Here is a 17,292-nt window from a genome sequence, read left to right as displayed (position 1 = left end):
ACATCCTTCACTTTGAAATGTCTTTTTATGTTAGGTTGCAGTTTCCCTTCCTCACAACTCACAAATCTACCCAGGGTCCATAGTATTTCTGATTGGAGTGAGAAGAAAATGTTTATGGGAAATTATAAAATTTAATGAAATCTTGTAAAGATTTAGTATTAGTTAAAATAATTTCTTGGGGAAATGTATTATCCAATAATGTTGACCTTGTAGAGGAAAATACACAGGTTTTGTTGTTGTTTATTTTATTTTATTCTTTTTTAACCAGACCAGTGTTTCATTTCCTGGGTGTCACGCTGCCCATACGAATAGGCTTGCTAAGAAGATCATGTTGGCCAGAATTGTGATGTACCAGACTGTTGTTTGGCTGTGGTCTCGCTGTATTTTAACTTTTTTATGCTTAGAAATTGTTCCCATTCTTTAATTCTTTGTTGCTCAAAGTATATCCCATGGGCCATAACATTGGAATAAGCTGGGTGTTTATTAGAAACAGAATCTGAGGACCATCCTCAGACCTCCTGAATAAGAATCTGAAATTTAACAAGATTTCTAGTTGATTCATATGCATATTAAAAGTTAGGAATTGTTATTATAAATTCTACCTCTATCCTTGTCTCCTCATGCTTCATTATCAGTCTTTGTCTCTTTCCATTACACATCTGATTATGCTGGGAATTATTAGCTTGTCAGTTAACTTGTCAAGAGTCAGAAGATTAGGAGGCCTGGGTGGCTCAGTCAGTTAAGTGTCTGACTTTTGATTTCAGCTCAGGTCATGATCTCACAGCTTGTGAGATGGAGTCCTGCATGGTTGGTGCAGAGCCAGCTTGGGATTCTCTCTCTCTGCTCCTCCCCTTTTCACACACATTCTCTCAAAATAAATAACCATTAAAAAAAAGAGGATTAAAAAAGTGCTGTAAACTAATGAAGTGATTATACCTGGGATCTGTAGAGAACAGTCATAACTAACAAAAATTTTCTAAATTGAATTAATTTGCTGAGTATTGCTGCAGCATCAACTATTAATAAATCTATTTTTTCTCTCATGGTGCTGTTTGCTTTCTTAGCTTCTAGCCATTACCTCAGTTGAGGGCCACTTCCCTGAGTGTTCCAGGCTGCTGCCTAAAAGTCACCTTTATTTAGCACAGTATCATCAACCCCAACATTGATGCACCTAGCTGAAAATCTGCCTCTTTTACCTCTTCAGTGCTGTTTCTATGAGAGCGACCACTAAGTTGGAAAATGGTTTAAGCTTCTTTTGGCTCTGTCCAAAGAGTATATCTTGGTCAGGAAGAAAGAATGTAATACCCTTTCTCTCCCTCTCCCAATCCCATAGCTGGGCAACCTGCCTGCTTCTTTCCAAACTTACTTGCTTCTTTCTTTCTTTCTTTCTTTCTTTCTTTCTTTCTTTCTTTCTTTCTTTCTTTCTCTTTCTTTCTCTTTCTTTCTTTCTTTCTTTCTTTTTTTAATATTTATTTATTTATTATAGAGAGGGGAGTGAGAGAGGGTGGGGAGGGGCCGAGAGAGGGAGGAGGACAGAGGATCTGAAGTGGGCTCTGTGCTGACAGCAGAGAGAGCCCAATATGGGGCTCAAACTCCTGAACCATGATATCATGACCTGAACTGAAGTCAGAGGCTTAACTGAATGAGCCATCCAGGTGCCCCTTTATCTCTTTTTTTAATCCTTTTACTTCTAGCCACTCATCTCCTCACTTAGTTAATTCAACCTAAGCCTTATGCTTCCCTTATGTTTTAAGTTTTAGTGGCTCACAGATTCCACAACTAAAAATTCGGTTACATAGAATCGTTACCCTTCCAATTACAATTCAAGTTACTACGAGAAAATAATTTATCAAAAGAGAAATCAATGTTCATATAAATTATAATTTAAATTCTATTTGAATTTTATTATTCAGGGTTTTCTAGGAAGATGTTAATTAACATAGAATTTGATCTACATATTGAACAAAGTTACTTATTAAAATGGAGCTCATGAGTACTGAGCTGATTGCTACTGGGGGGAAATTGGCTTTCATAATTTGAATTCTATTTCTAAGATAAATAGTTTTACCATTCTCTAAGACTAGGTGAATATGCAAAGTGGTAGAATTAAACCAACTGAAAGAATGCATGCGCATGATTTGTTTTCCACTCTGAAGCTGCATTGTTCTCTAAATAGTAGGATACTTTCTGTTACTTCTTTACCTTAAAATGCTATTTCCATAAGTCAAGGTAAACTGAATCTACTTAGTGTGGTTTTGCCTAAATCATTGGTCTTAGCTTTAGACTTATTATTTTTTTATAAATCTGTGTGTTGATGAAACTGGAGAAAAGCATGTTTAACTGTTTCACTATGCATTTGTCTTAAAAACTCACCATGAGAGTAAGAAATTTCATTAAAAGTAACTGAATTCATCTGAGATTTGTCAAAGTAATTTTTAAAAACCTTGAAACATACTGTACTCTAAATTTCTTAGTATGAACATTTATAGAGGACATTTACACCTGTTCTTGCTATTATTCTAAATCTTTCTAAGTTTTAAATGTGCAACATAATGATGTCATTAGGTATGGCAAATGCTTGCTTAAAAAGAAAAAATGAAAGAAAGAAAAGTCTTTTTTTAAAAAAAATTTTTTCCCTTGGGGTCCAGTTTTGATGAGGTGCTCCACTATAAAATTCCTCCCAGGGATGGAAGACTACTAGGAACTGCAAATTCAGATGCCTTCAGGGTTGGTCTGTACTCTAGATCAGATGGGGACACTGACCTGGAAAATGCATGTAACACATGTGACTTGCCTAATCGTGAAAATCAGTATATGCCTTAAATTATGACTTTCTACAAAGTATTTATAGTTCATACAGCTCAAATGCAATCTGTTAGAGGTTACTTTTTCTACACGTGAAGTTGCCTAATAACAAAGTTGATATTCTATCTTTATCAGTTTTTTGAAAAACTGAGCTAGCGGGACACCTGGGTGGCTCAGTCAATGAAGCATCTGACTTCAGGTCAGGTCATAATCTCACATTCATGAGCTTGAGCCCTGCGTCAGGCTCTGTGCTGACAGCACAGATTCCCTCTCTCTCTCATTCTTTCTTTCTCTCTCTCTCCCTCATCTGTTCATTCTCTGTCTCTCTCTCTCAAAGATGAATCAACATTAAAAAAAAATACTGNAAAAAAAAGAAATTGATCAACGTGAATAAAAGAACAGCTTTTTAGAAGCTTCTGACATGTTTGGTAATTGCATTGGTAATATTAAAACACTCAATAAATCCTCAAAAAAAAATACTGAGCTAGAAAGTTAGCCAGAGTTCAAATATTCATGCAGAAGGGGGATGGGTTTTGTAAGCCCTTACCCACAGAGCTTAATTGGAAGTAAACTTAGTGACTATAAAACAGTAATTGCAGCAGTTGTAGAAGCTTTCCTTTGTAAGCATTGCAAACCTTACCCTTTACTAATCTGACAATGAGCCACTGCAGAGGAGATCTGAAAGGGCCTGTTGACTATTATCAAAAGTTAGCATGTGGCCCAATAAGGAGAAAGTACAAGTCAGCGACAGAAGGTATAAACAGATTGAAGGAGGGTAGGATCTAGGACCTTAAACAAAAATTTCACTCCTGCCCACACTGACTAAATGTGGTTATTACTCCTTAGTGAGAAGGGATTTGCTTTGTGATGTAACAAGGCTGATTCTGAGTTGTGCTTAGTAAAATTAACTGCCTTTGTGGCTAAGTTAATTGTTAGTTATGTAATATTGTTAATAAGTATGCGTATAAGTTGAGGCCACATCTTCTGAAGGATATGAGCCCTGAAGTCAGACTGCCTGCTCCTGCCATGCCTTCTCTATGCAACCTTGGGGCAGTTACTTTTTTTTAAGTTTATTTATTTATTTTGAGAGAGAGAGAGAGAGAGAGAGAGAGAGAGATCAAGCAGGGGAGGGGCAGAGAGAGAGAGGGAGTGAGAGTATCCCAAGCAGGCTCCCCACTGTCAGCATGGAAACTGATGTGGGGCTCTGTCTCACAAACCATGAGATAATGACCTGAGCCAAAATCAAGAGTAGGTCTTTTAACAGGCTGAGCCACCAGGTACCCCAACCTTTGGACAGTGACTTAACCTCTCATGCTTCTGTTTTCTACATGTAACATGAAAATTATAAATACAGCCTTCTCATAGGGCTGTGTGAGAATTAAATAAGCTAACGTAAGTAAAGCCCTGAGCATAGTAAATCATTGAACAAATGAAAGCAATTCTTAGTAAATAGGCAAATGTAGCTTATATGTAATATTGTTTAGATTATTTTAAGTTTATTCTCATTAATAATGCCCACAATTAAGGACCCCTTTGAAATAATAAGAAATATATTTGGTTTCTGCTTCCATTCCTGACATAAAGCTCCTAAAACCTTGAAAGAAAAGAGTACTAGGAAGATCTTTTGTTTTAATATTTGATCTCTGAACCCAGTTTCTGACATCAGCTCCTAGGACCCTTGTGGTTTCTTTCTTTCTTTTTTTTTTTTTTAAATGTTTTATTTATTTCTAGGAGAGAGAGAGAGAGACAGCGTGAGCAGGGGAGGATCAGAGAGAGAGGGAGTCACAGATGGAAACAGGCTCCAGGCTCTGAGCTGGCAGTCAGCACAGAGCCCGATGTGGGGCTCGAACCCACGAACCGTGAGATCATGACCTGAGTGAAAGTTGGACGCTCAACCGACTAAGCCACCCAGGCGCCCCGGACCCTTGTGGTTTCTTAAGCAATAAAGGTATCTGACACAGAGTTCCTAATTCCTTTGGAATTTCCTGAGTGATAGGAGTATATTTTGTTCTAATGAAGCAACTCTTGGTGGGCTTCTGGATAGGGACTGATCACCGGAAAGATGGAGCCCTAATTAAGCTTTTATTCAGTGTGTAAAGATAAACATTGAAGAGCTTAGTGGAATGAGTTAGTGGTAAAGTCAAAGGTTAGTCCCATAGCTCTCCTCACTCTGTGCATTGACCAGTCAGTCCAAAGAAACCCAAGGCCTGATAGCAGATGAACTAACAGGGAAGAAAGAAACCCAGCTACCTCAGTATCAATAGCTACCGAGAGGAGAGACAGACAACACTGCTATCAGTGTCACTAACCAAAGCTCCAGGAAAGGCATAGATACAGAAGGAGATACCAAGATGACCAAGCATAAGAACATAAAAAGGTAATGTCCTTTCATTAACCCCTATTATTTAGCCAATCTTTATTTTCCTTACAAGTCAAAAAGTCAAAAGATTTAATGAGCACATGTACTCTTTCCAGTGTAAATCAACATTTTAAAAATATAAAGGTTTATAGGCTAAGAATATACAGTTTACATTAACAGTAAATCATTATCAGTCTGTATCCTATTTACCATGGGGCACAGACAGGGAGGGTGATTGACTCAAAGGGACAGAGGAAATGTTTTACGGTGATGGAACTGTTAGATATCTTGGTGGTAGTGATGGCTACGTAACTGTACAAGTCCCCAGGTCCATCTATTTATATACTTATAATGGATAAATTTTATCTAATGTAAATTATACCTCAATAAAACTGTAAACAAATCCAGTGAAAAAAAAAGTGGGGGGATGTGGGGGATGGGAGCGATTCTTTTAGTTGTAGAAAAAAAGTTTCGATCAGATGTTTGTGTCTGTGTGGAGGTGCTAATCATACCTTAACTCTTTAAGCGGACGGGCCCTTCAAATTATAGGTTGAAAAAAACTTGGACACAACCTAATAACCGAAGTTTCTTATAGAATTAATAATACCATAGAAAATTTGTGAAAGGTTTTCATTCTTTATGGGGTACACTGAGGAATAAACTCAGTGATTAAGCAATTTGCTTAAGGTTACAGAAAGAGACAATAAAATAAGAAAACACCAAAAAATTATTGTTGAAAGTTGAGTAATACGGGGGAAATGTAATTTTTTTTCAGTTCTCTGGTAGGTTAGAGAAAATGAAAGCTGTTTTTACCTTCTCATTAATTGGAGATAAGTAGTTTCCAAACTTTAATATTTCAAAGCTTCATATTACATTTGTTACTGAGTATCTATTTCACAGGTTAAATTACAGTTTCTGTTTCATGATTCCCTCCTTTCTCACCCCCACTCAAAATTAGTTGTATAGTTAACTCAGATTTTAGGCTAGCTGATAGATAGGGCTAGGCATTTAAAAATAGCAAATGGTCAAATCTGACCTTTGGATTCTGACAGCTGAGGGGTAATTGCTTTGAAATCATTACCCTTCCAGGGAGGAAAAGCTTGCTGAACATTGACCTCCTGCTTAAATAAAATGGGGTTATTTATTCCATATCAGGTGGATCTTTTGACACTTTGATGCCAAGTGTCATTACCTCTGTCTGGTGTGTGGATTGCTAAATGCTCTGTAAGTGTGATTTAATAGCTTGGATCTGTCATGAAATATTTATAACCTTTTTTTGTATTTTGAAGATTTTGAATTTTGCTTATAACCATATTATTAATGAAATGTCCTATATAGAAGATGCCACATGTATCATATTTATCTTGTGCAAGTATAATTATTCTAACACAAGTGTGTTATTTTGGATCATTTTATGAAACTTAGGTTATATCTAGTGAAAAGTCAAATACTTGGTCAAAGATTTGGCATCACTTTTTATAAAATTAAAAAGGGTGATACAAATGAAAGTATTGTTAAATCAGTTAAACTAATATTTTAAATTAAAAAAATTGTTTTTTCAATATTTGTTTATTTTTGTAAGAGACAGAGTGTGAGCTGGGGAGGGACAGAGAGGGGGAGACATAGAATCTGAAGCAGGCTCCAGGCTCTGAGCTGTCAGCACAGAGCCTGATGTGGGGCTTGAACCCACGGACTGTGAGATCATGACCTGAGCCGAAGTTGGACACTTAACGAACTGAGCCACCCAGGCACCTGCTTATGCTATTTACCACTAGAATCACCTCCCATATTAGGAAATCAAACACAAAACAAAATCCAATGGTTACAATATTGGAAGGTAAATGTAAAAATAATGGTCTACATTATTTAAACTTTAAAAATCAGGTTTCTTATACAAATTCCTTTTCAATTTTGATTACTTTTGTCTGGCTGTGTTAAGAACCATTTCTAATTTTAGGTTATATACTCAGTATTTTAGATTAATATACGTTACTATCTATCTGAATGTGCATTCCACTGAGAGTAACACATCCTTTTTAACTGAAGGGCATTGTTTCTGCTCAATGTTCTCTCAATACTATTACCTAAGAGCACCCTAAAAAGAGCAGCAATTCCCTGAAAGAACAGCAATCCCCGACTCTTAGCATGTGTCCAAGGAGTTCCATATTATTTCCATATTCATCAGAAACTAGTGATATCTGATCATTACTCTTTTATAAATAACCTTTTTTTAGGGGTGCCTGCGTGGCTCAATTGGTTGTGAGCATCCAACTCTTGATTTTGGCTCAGGTTGTAATGTCACAGTTCATGAGTTTGAGTACCTCAACTCATTTGGGATTCTCTCTTTCTCTCTCCCTCTGCTCCCCGCCCCTCAGTAAATTAACTTTAAAAAATAATCATTTTTTTAGCTGAAATAAGCCTTACTACCTTGATTATAGCTAGTCAAAATATGAGTAGTCCTTGTCTATTATAGAATGTAAGATGTGGAAATTTCAATTGTATAATGTTTGATTAACTATAAAAGAATATTCAAGCAAATACTGATTTTTAGAATTGATAGCAGATGTGTCAGAAAAATTATTAAAGTATTTGATAATTGATCTTCCTTTCAAAATATGTTTAGTTGTCTGTCATTTATGTGATATTTTAAAATTTAAATTCCATTTGGTTAACATACAGTATAATACTGGTTTCAAGTATAGAATTTAGTGGTTCATCACTTACATATAACCTCAATGTTTATCACAAATGCCCTCCTAAATACCCATCATAACATTTAACCCATCACCCCATCCACCCTCCCCTCTCTTCAATAACCCTCAGTTTGTTGTCTGTAGTTAAGAGTCCATTTTCTGGTTTGCCTCTCTCTCTCTTGCTCTCTCTCTCCCTTCCTCTCCCCCCTCCCCCATGTTCATCTGTTTTGTTTCTTAAATTCCATAAAGGAGTGAACTCATATGGTTTTTATCTTTCTCTGATGGACTTTTTTCACCTTGCATAATACACTCTAGCTTCATCCACACCATTGTAAGTAGCAAGATTTCATTCTCTTTTTATGGCTGAGTAATATTCCATTGTACATACCACCTTTATCCATTCATCAGCCAGTGGACATTTGGGCTCTTTCCATGATTTGGCTGTTGTTGATAATGCTGCTATAAGCATCAGGGTGCATGTTTCCATTTGAATCTATTTTTGTATTCTTTGGGTGAATACTTAGTAGTGTAATTGCTGGGACAGAGGGTAGTCCTATTTTTAATTTTTTGAGGAACCTCCGTACTGTTTTCCAGAGTGGCTGCACCAGTTTGCACTCCCACCAATAGTGTAAGAGGGTTCCCTTTATCCACATCCTCACCAATGTTTCGATTTCTAACTTAATTCTGTTGTGGTTGGAGAACATATTTTTTATAATTTAAATTGTTTTAAATTAATTGAGACATGTTTTATGACCTAACATATGTTTTATACCAAAGAATAATCCATATGCAGTTTAGAGTAGGTGAATTCTGCAGGTAGGATAAAAATATTAATAATGTCATTCAAGTTTTCTATATAACTATGATGTTCTCACTAGGTATCTTATTAATGGTTGATGAAAGTGGTATTGAGATCTCAAACTAAAATTACTGAATTGATTTATCAGTTTTTGCTGCATTTACATTTTTGTTATTAGGTGAATATATATTTAGGATTGTTCTATTTTCCTTGTGTATTGACTTTTATATCATTATGAAATACCCCTCTAATATTGTTTCTAATAAATTTTGCTGTAAATTCTGTTTTGTCTTATATTGCTCTAGCCACTCCATAGTTCTTGTTGTTACTATTTGCATAGTTTATATTTTTCCTTCCTTTGGATTTTAACTTATTTGTGTATTGAATCCAAAATATATCTCTTGTAATTGGATATTGCTTTTATAATCCAGTCTGGATATCTCCACTTTGTTTTTGGAATGCTTAGGCTACTCACATTTATTTTATTTTATTATTTTATTTTAATGTTTATTTATTTATTTTGACAGAGAGAGAGTGAGAGCACACAAGCAGTGGAGGGGCAGAAAGAGAGGGAGAGAAAGAATCTTGGGCTTGGTCAGTGCAGAGACTGACATAGGGCTCAGTCCCACAAACTGTGAGATCATTATCTGAGCTGAAATCAGGAGTTGGGCACTCAACCAACTGAGCCACTCAGGCACCCTACTACTCACATTTACATGTTATTGATTTGTCTAGATTTATACATGACACTTTGCTATTTGTTTTTTGTCTTTGTTTCATGTTACCCTGCTCCTTCTTGATTGCTCTTTTTTTGGTGTGTGTTAGACACTTTTTTAAGCATATCGTGTAAATTATTTTAACTATGTTTTATTGGTTACTCCATTGAATATGATCTGCATTTTAATTTATCATAATTTCCTTCATATATTAAATTCCAGTAAAATACAGAAACTTTGCTCTAATATAACTGCTCCTTTCCTATCACATTCTTTTATGATATTGCTGTCATATATATTACATCAATATCTGTTATAAACTTGGCATTATAGTTTTATAATTATTGTTTACACAATCTTTTTTTTCTTAAAGTTAAGAGAAGAAATGTAGGGGCACCTGGGTGGCTCAGTTGGTTAAGCATCTGACTTCCACTCAGATCATGATCTCATGGTTTGTGGGTTGGAGCCCCGCATTGTGCTCTGCACTGACAGCTTGGTGCTGGAGCCAGCTTTGGATTCTGTGTCTCCCTCTCTCTTTCCCTCTCTATCTGCCCTTCCCCCAGCTGCACTCAGTCTCTCTCTGTCTCTCAAAAATAAATAAGCATTAAAAAAATAGAAGAAATGAAAAAAATATTTATAGAGTCTTTTAAGTTAACCACATATTTTTTCCCATTTCTGATGTTCTTACTTTATTCTTGTGGGTTTCTATTTTTACCTTCAGGTCGCATTTTCTTTTGGCCAGTAAGATTTCCATCATCTGGCCAATGGATCTGTGTGTTAGCAGAACACATTAACAGTTTAGGCAGTTTTCAAATCTGCCCTGGGTTTTATTTTCTGCTTATTCATTTCAGGTCTTTCTATCATGTTTATAGCTTCATGGTAGAACAGGAGTGTGTGAGGAGCTTGGGACTTCCCTGACACAGCTGTACTTGTACAGCACTTGATCCAGGAAAACTGTGTCCAATCAGTACCACAACCTTGGGCTAGCAGAGCAGACCCAAAACTCAAACTGACCAAGGTTGGGGAAGGGTGCATGAAAGCATCCTTCAACTAGAATGCCAGAGATTTTCACTGTTTTTACCTGAATTTCAGCAGTTTTTCAAGCATAGATCCTTCTCAGCTGTTGTATCTCTTTGATTGGGTTTCACAACACTGATTTTTCCCCTCCCCCTCCTCCTCCCTTTTTTTTTTTTTTTTTTTTTTTTTTTTTTTTTTTTTTTTTTTTTTGGTCAGTTTTCTCTAAGTTTATAGTAATTTTTAGAGAATGAAATTGCCAGTCTCCTCAGTTGCAGCCAGAATTCTTATAGAGGGTACTGTTTTTTGAGGGTAAAGGGAACAGTGCCAAGTGAAAGAAATCACCCAAATTAGAATGTAGTTCATCCCAATATTTCTAGCTCCTAGCATTTCTGTCAAATGCAGTCAGTCTTTGAGTGATGTCAAATCATTAACATAGGAGTTAGATCCTAACAAAAATAAATATTGATTATCTATAGGGAAGATAAAAAGGCTAGTGAGGTTAAAAAAAGAAATACCAGATTAAAAATCATGTGTATACCTCAAGTCTATTGTAGTAGATTCAAGAAAGTATGTGGATAAGAGATTTTAGGGCAGATTAATAGTGAAAAAAATGATTCTTTGTTGAAGTAAGAGTCAAATTAGTCATCAAAGATGTTTCCAGAATTTCTGGACTCAGTGATGATTTAACTTGTGTGACAATGTGTAAGAAGTATTGTTCTTAATAATTAATTGCCTGCCTTACCTTTTTAAAGAACCTAAACCTTGAAAGAAATCTTATTCTCATTTAGTTTTATCTACCTCTTAGGGGTATTTTGAAGATTAATGCCTACTTTGCAATTTAGTGCTTCATTAAGCCTCTTGGAAGAATGTGTAATTATATTGATAATATAATAAATAGTTAATGCATTGTAAGAAATTTTCTAAAAACCTTAATTCTAAAAGTAAAACGAAATTCATTTGACTTTGAGAAATGAACTAAAATGAGGGAGTGTCCAAGAGTTAATAAGATCTAAGTCTATTTTTTATTTTAAAAGTGATAATATTTTATAAAGGCATACCCTGGAGATATTTTGGATTCACTTGCAGACCACTGCAATAAAGTAAATGTTACAATACAGCAAATATCACAATAAAGTAAGCCAAATGAACTTTTTAGTTTCCCAGTGCATATAAAAATTATGTTGACCCTATACTGTAGGCTATTAGCTGTACAATAGCATTATATCTTTTTAAAAGTACATATTAAAAATACTTTATTACTAACAAATGCTAATCATCATCTGAGGTTTCATCAAGTTGTAATCTTTTTGCTGGTGAAGGGTCTTGTCTGGATGTTGATGGCTGCTGATTGATCAGGGTCATGGTAACTGAAGGTTGGAGTGACTGTGGAAATTTCTTAAAATAAGATCATAAAGTTTGCTACATCAATTGACTCTTTCTTTCCTGAACAATTTCCCTGTAGCATACAATGTTGTTGAATAGTGTTTTACCCACAGTAGAATCTATTTTAAAATTAGGGTCAATCTTCTTCTTTTTTAAAGTGTTTGTTTATTTTGAGAGAGAGAGAGAGAGAGAGCTAGCGAGTGAGCTCAAAGGGGTAAGGGGCAAAGAAAGAAAGGGAGAGAGAGAATCCCAGGAAGGCTCTGTGCTATCAGTGCAGAGCCCAATGCAGGGACTGTGAGATCATGACCTGAGCCGAAATCAAGAGTTCGAAGCTTAATGTACTGAACCATCCAGGCGCCTTTAGGGTCAATCTTCTTAAACTCTATTGTTACCTTATCAACTAAATTTATGTCATAATGTAAATCTTTTGTTGTCATTTCAACAGTCTTCACAGCATCTTCACCAGAAATAGATTACATCTCAAGAAACCACTTTATTGGCTCATCTATAAGAAGCAACTCCTCATTTGTTAAACTTTTATCATGAGGTTGCAACAATTCAGTCACAACTTTAGGCTCCATTTCTAACTCTAGTTCTTTAACTGATTCTACCACATCTGCAGTTACTTCCTCCACCTAAATCTTGATTCTTTCAAAGTTATCCATGAGGGTTAAAATCAACTTCTTTCAAGTTCCTGTTCATGTTGATTTTTTCAACTCTTCCCATTACTCATGAATGTTCTTAATGGCATCTAAAATGTGAATCCTTTCTAGAAGATTTTCAATTAATTCTGCTCATATCCATCAAAGGTTTCACTTTCTATGGCATCTATAGCTTGATAATGTGTATTTCTTAAATAATTAAAGTTGAAAGTTTAAATGCCTCTTTGATCCATGGGCTGGAAAATGAATGTTGTGTTACCAGGCATGAAAACATTAATCTCATTGTACATCTCCATTGGAGCCCTTGGGTAACCAAGTGCATTGCCAAGTAGCAGTCATTTTCTGAAAGTAATTATTTTTTCTCAGCAGTAGACCTCCACAGTGGGCTTAAGATATTCAGTAAACCTTGTTGTAAACAGATGTACTGTCATCTAGGTTCTGGTTTTCCATTTATAGAATACAGAGAGAGTAGTAGACTAGCATAGTTAATAAAGGCCTTAGGATGTTTGGAAAGGTAAAGGAGCATTGGCTTCACCTTTAAGTTAACAGGATTATTAGCCCCTAATGAGAGTTATCCTGTCCTTTGAAGCTTTGAAGCCAGGAATTGACTTCTCCTCTCTAGCTATGGAAGTCCTAGATGGCATCTTCTTCCACTATAAACCTGTTTCATCTCCACTGAAAATCTATCATTTAATGTATTCACCTTTGTTAATGATCTTAGCTACATCTTCTGTACACATTGTTGCAGCTTCTAGTTTAGCACTTGCTGCTTCACCTCGCACTTTGATGTTACGGAGATGGATTCTTTCCTTAAACCTCATAAACCTTGTTAGCTTCATGTTTTTCTTCTGAAACTTCCTCACTTCTCTCAGCCTGCATAGAGTTGAAAAGAGGTAGGGACTCACTGTTTTGGACTCTGGTTTACTGGCTGGTTTGATCTTCTATCCAGACCCCTAACACTTTCTCCGTATTAGCAATAAGGCTGATTCACTTTCTTAATATTCATGTGTTCACTGGAGTAGCATTTTTAATTTCAAGAACTTTTTATTTGCATTCACAACTTGGCAAATTCTTTGGCTCAAGAGGCCTAGTTATTGATCTATCTCACTTTTTAACATGTCTCTGTCACTAAGCTTAATCATTTCTAGCTTTGATTTAAAGTGAGAGTTGTGCAATTTTTCCTTTTACTTGAACATTTAGTAGCCATTGCAGTGTTATTAGTTGGCCCAATTTTAATGTTGTTGTTTTTTAGGGAATAGGGAGTCTTAAGAAGAGGGAAAGAGTTGGGGGAATGGCTGTTTGGTAGAGTAGTCAGGACACATATGTTTATTAAGTTCACCATCTTATACGAGCATGTTTCATAGCACTCTGAAACAATTAAAGTAGCATCAAAGATCACTGATTACAGATCAGCATACAAATATCGTAATAATAAAAAGTTTGAAATATTGTGATAATTATCAAATTGTGACAAAGACATGAAAGGAGCAAATGCTGTTGGAAAAATGGTTCCAACAGACTTGCTTGAGGCATTGTTGCCACAAACAACTTATGAAAAAATGTAATACATGCAAAGCACAATAAAGTGAAGCATGGTAGAACTAGATATGCCTATCTTGACTTTGAAAGTTCACACATGGTAGAGGCCAATTATTAACAACAATAAAGGTAGATGATACAGAGCTAAACAAAGAAGTTAAAATGCATGGAACATAATATGGTCAAAAAGGGCACATTATCCAGGTGAGTTGAGTACTTTGAGAGTTAAATGTCAAATACTATAAAGGGAATGAAAACTTAGACAAAGACTGTGGACTTGGCTATTAGAGAGTATGTGATAAACCTCCAAATCATTGTATCTGGTTTTACATTATCAATATGATAGAGAGTGTACTCCAATGCCAGTTTACAACCTGAATCTGGCTGTGGATACTTTTCAAGTTAAAGGATAGCACTATAAGGTACTATGTGTGGACTTTTTGACTTCAAACCACTGATCCAAGAAGTCCAGAGAACAACAGGAAGAATGTATACTGACAAAACAAAACAGAATTACACCTTGGAATGACATATTAAAACTATAGAAAACTGAAGACAAAGAGAAGATCTTGAAAAGAGAGGAATGTAACACCTTATCGATAGAAGAATAAGAAAAAAATTATATTGCTCTTCAGAAGCCATGCAAGCAAGAGGAGAGTGGAGTGAGATATTTAAAGCAATAAAAGAAAAGCATTATGTACCTAGAACTCTATATCTACTAAGATTATCCTTTAAAATTGAAGGAAGATTAAGACTTTCTGAAACAAGTGAAAACTGAGGACTTCGCCTCTAGCAGACTTGCCTCAGCAAAAGATGATAGAAGCTCTTGAGGGAGAAAAAAATGCTACATCAGAAACTTGGATCTGCAAACAAGCCTTAGAAAAGAAATGAATGAAGATAAGCTAAAAATCTTTTGTTTTTTAAATTCTGAATTGATTTAAAAGATAAGTTTTTATGTAAGGTAATAATAGTGACATTATATTGGGTGATTAGTGTATATGGAAAGGTGAAATGAATGACAGTGGTGTTCTAGTGGAAGGGAAGGAAGAATTGGCATACTCAGTATTAGGTACTTGTACTTCGCATGGGGATGAATAGCATTCTTTGAAAGTAAACTTCGTATATTGTAAACTCTAAGATAACCACTAAAATAATTTTTAAAGAAGCATAATTGTTAAGTTAAGGGGCCCTTCTCAGTTCCTTAACAAGTTGGGCAGCTCACCACATTTCAGCTTGTTTCACCAATGCCAGCAAGGAAGAAGGATGGTTAGAATGATGGCAGTTACAATCTTGTGTAACATAATCACAGAAGTGACATCCGTCCCATCACCTTATATTATATTCATTAGAATCAAGTCACAGGTTGCACCAGCTCTCAAAGGGAAGTGTTTTCACAAAGGTATGAATACCAGTAGGTAAGGAGCTTTGGGGATATCTTGGGTTCTTTCTGCCTTTGTCATTATTTTTCATATTTGACAAGTTTTCTCTATGGAAAACATTACTGATTATGGTGACATACCATGTCAAGTTGCAGAAGAAGTGCCCAATGTGTATCAATATTTTAAACTATTTTTACTCTCTCCCATTCTGCTTTCCTATCTTTACTTTTCTTGACTTTACAGATTCTGTACCTTCCTTTTTCAGAGGAAACAGAAATCACCAGCCTTAAGCCCTTGCAGAAAGCTGCATTTCTATCCACGCTAGATGCACTAGACTCTTTCATTTCTGTGGCTTAGATGGAAAGGAATATCTTTTATCTTTCCAGGTGACATGTACTATCATCTATCGACACTTTTTTATATTGTCAAGCTCTCCACTAGGCTGCCTACATGATCATATTTCCATACAGAAACATTTCTCTGTCTTCCAGCTATTTTCAGATTTCTCACTTTTATTTAATTTTTAGAAAGTTTTGAGCAGTATTCTATGGTCACTGATTTTGATTTTTCACTTCCCATACATTCCCCATCCTCATACCACAAGCTTCTGCTCCTAATACTCTGAGGAGTCTTTTCTTTAGATCATTTCTTACTGCCTGATTAATTTTATCAATTCCTAACCGATTTACCATAATTTTTCCTTTATTACCTTTTTTCTAGATTATTAGAATATCCTCCCAATTGGCTTCCCATTTCCCCATCTATTCTCATTCCAATCTATCCTATACACTAAATATTGATAAATCATATACAGTTCCAACCATTTTGCCTGACTCCCCCAAATATTTTAAGTTCAATATTTGAAATCTTGAATCTCAAGTTTCAACTGTCACACAATTGTAAATATAATTATTTCAAAAATGATTGCCAAAAGTACTCCATAATTTTAAGTATGGTGTTGTTTGTCCTTTGGTCACTTATGCCATTTTGAATGCCCTAAAATAAATAAAATTCTTCAATAGTATATAGTCAAACTTTTTATTTCTTTAACTCTGAAATTAACTAGCTGTATGACTTCAGATAAATCTTTTTACTTCCCTTCTTCTCATTTAGTTTCTTACATGTAAAATAAAGCTATTGCTATATTTGATCTTAAAACATCTTTGCCACTTTTTTTTTTTTTACAAATAGTTTATTGTCAAGTTGATTTTCATATAACACCCAGTGCTCATCCCCACAAGTGCCCCCCCACTTTTTAAAAAATATGTTTTTATGACTGAAACTATGTTTAATGACTGGAATTGCTATTTTATTGCATCTGGTTCAAATTGGCTAAGAGTCTATAAGATAAAAACTCAACTGCATAAGTATATAAACTATAACCAGGTTGTATCAGATAGCTCTAGTGTTGTATGTCACTGAGCTATACCTTTTTTTTCTTTCCCAAATTATAGGTGATGTTTTCTAAAAGATACACGTTTGATATTCCAAAACTCACTCAATTTTAAATACAGGACATTCTCCCATTCTTTAGACTAATGTTGAGAGTTTAAAGTAGCTGTACAGACATGATCTTCTGTCAGTTTGAACGGAATCTGACTAATCCACCTGACATTAATTCATTTAAGTCCTTTTCTTATGAGCAATAGAGAGGAAAGCTGTCAGAAAGTTCCTATCAAAGCTGAAATGCAGCTGCAAAGGTTTATTTTTCATACTGTCAGATGTAAAGAAAGGCTTATTCTTAGTGTGCCAAATATGCTTTCATTATTCTTGACTTTACAAGCATAGACTGATGTTTGCTTTAATGATTCTTGTGGTCTAAAAAAGTGTCAATGCATAGTATTTTCAGAATTGGAAACATTTGTAATTTCAATATTAGCAAGTATTTGATATTTGTCTTTGTAGATAATAAAATTTAATTTTTAGATATCAGGATGAAA

The 17,292-nt window shown here is 35.2% G+C and overlaps 1 long non-coding RNA gene across 3 annotated transcripts in view; it reads left to right on the top strand.

Moving 5' to 3' along the window:
* The window catches only part of LOC144229231 (uncharacterized), a 294,216-nt gene that overhangs the window by 3,399 nt on the left and 273,525 nt on the right, over positions 1-17,292 (top strand). The gene's annotated exons all lie outside the window — the stretch shown is intronic.

The sequence above is a fragment of the Crocuta crocuta genome, unplaced genomic scaffold (assembly GCF_008692635.1).
Source record: "Crocuta crocuta isolate KB4526 unplaced genomic scaffold, BGI_CrCroc_1.0 scaffold163, whole genome shotgun sequence".
Classification (NCBI taxonomy): domain Eukaryota; kingdom Metazoa; phylum Chordata; class Mammalia; order Carnivora; family Hyaenidae; genus Crocuta; species Crocuta crocuta.
Note: the sequence above shows the minus strand (reverse complement) of the source record. Positions and strands in the feature narration are given on the sequence as shown.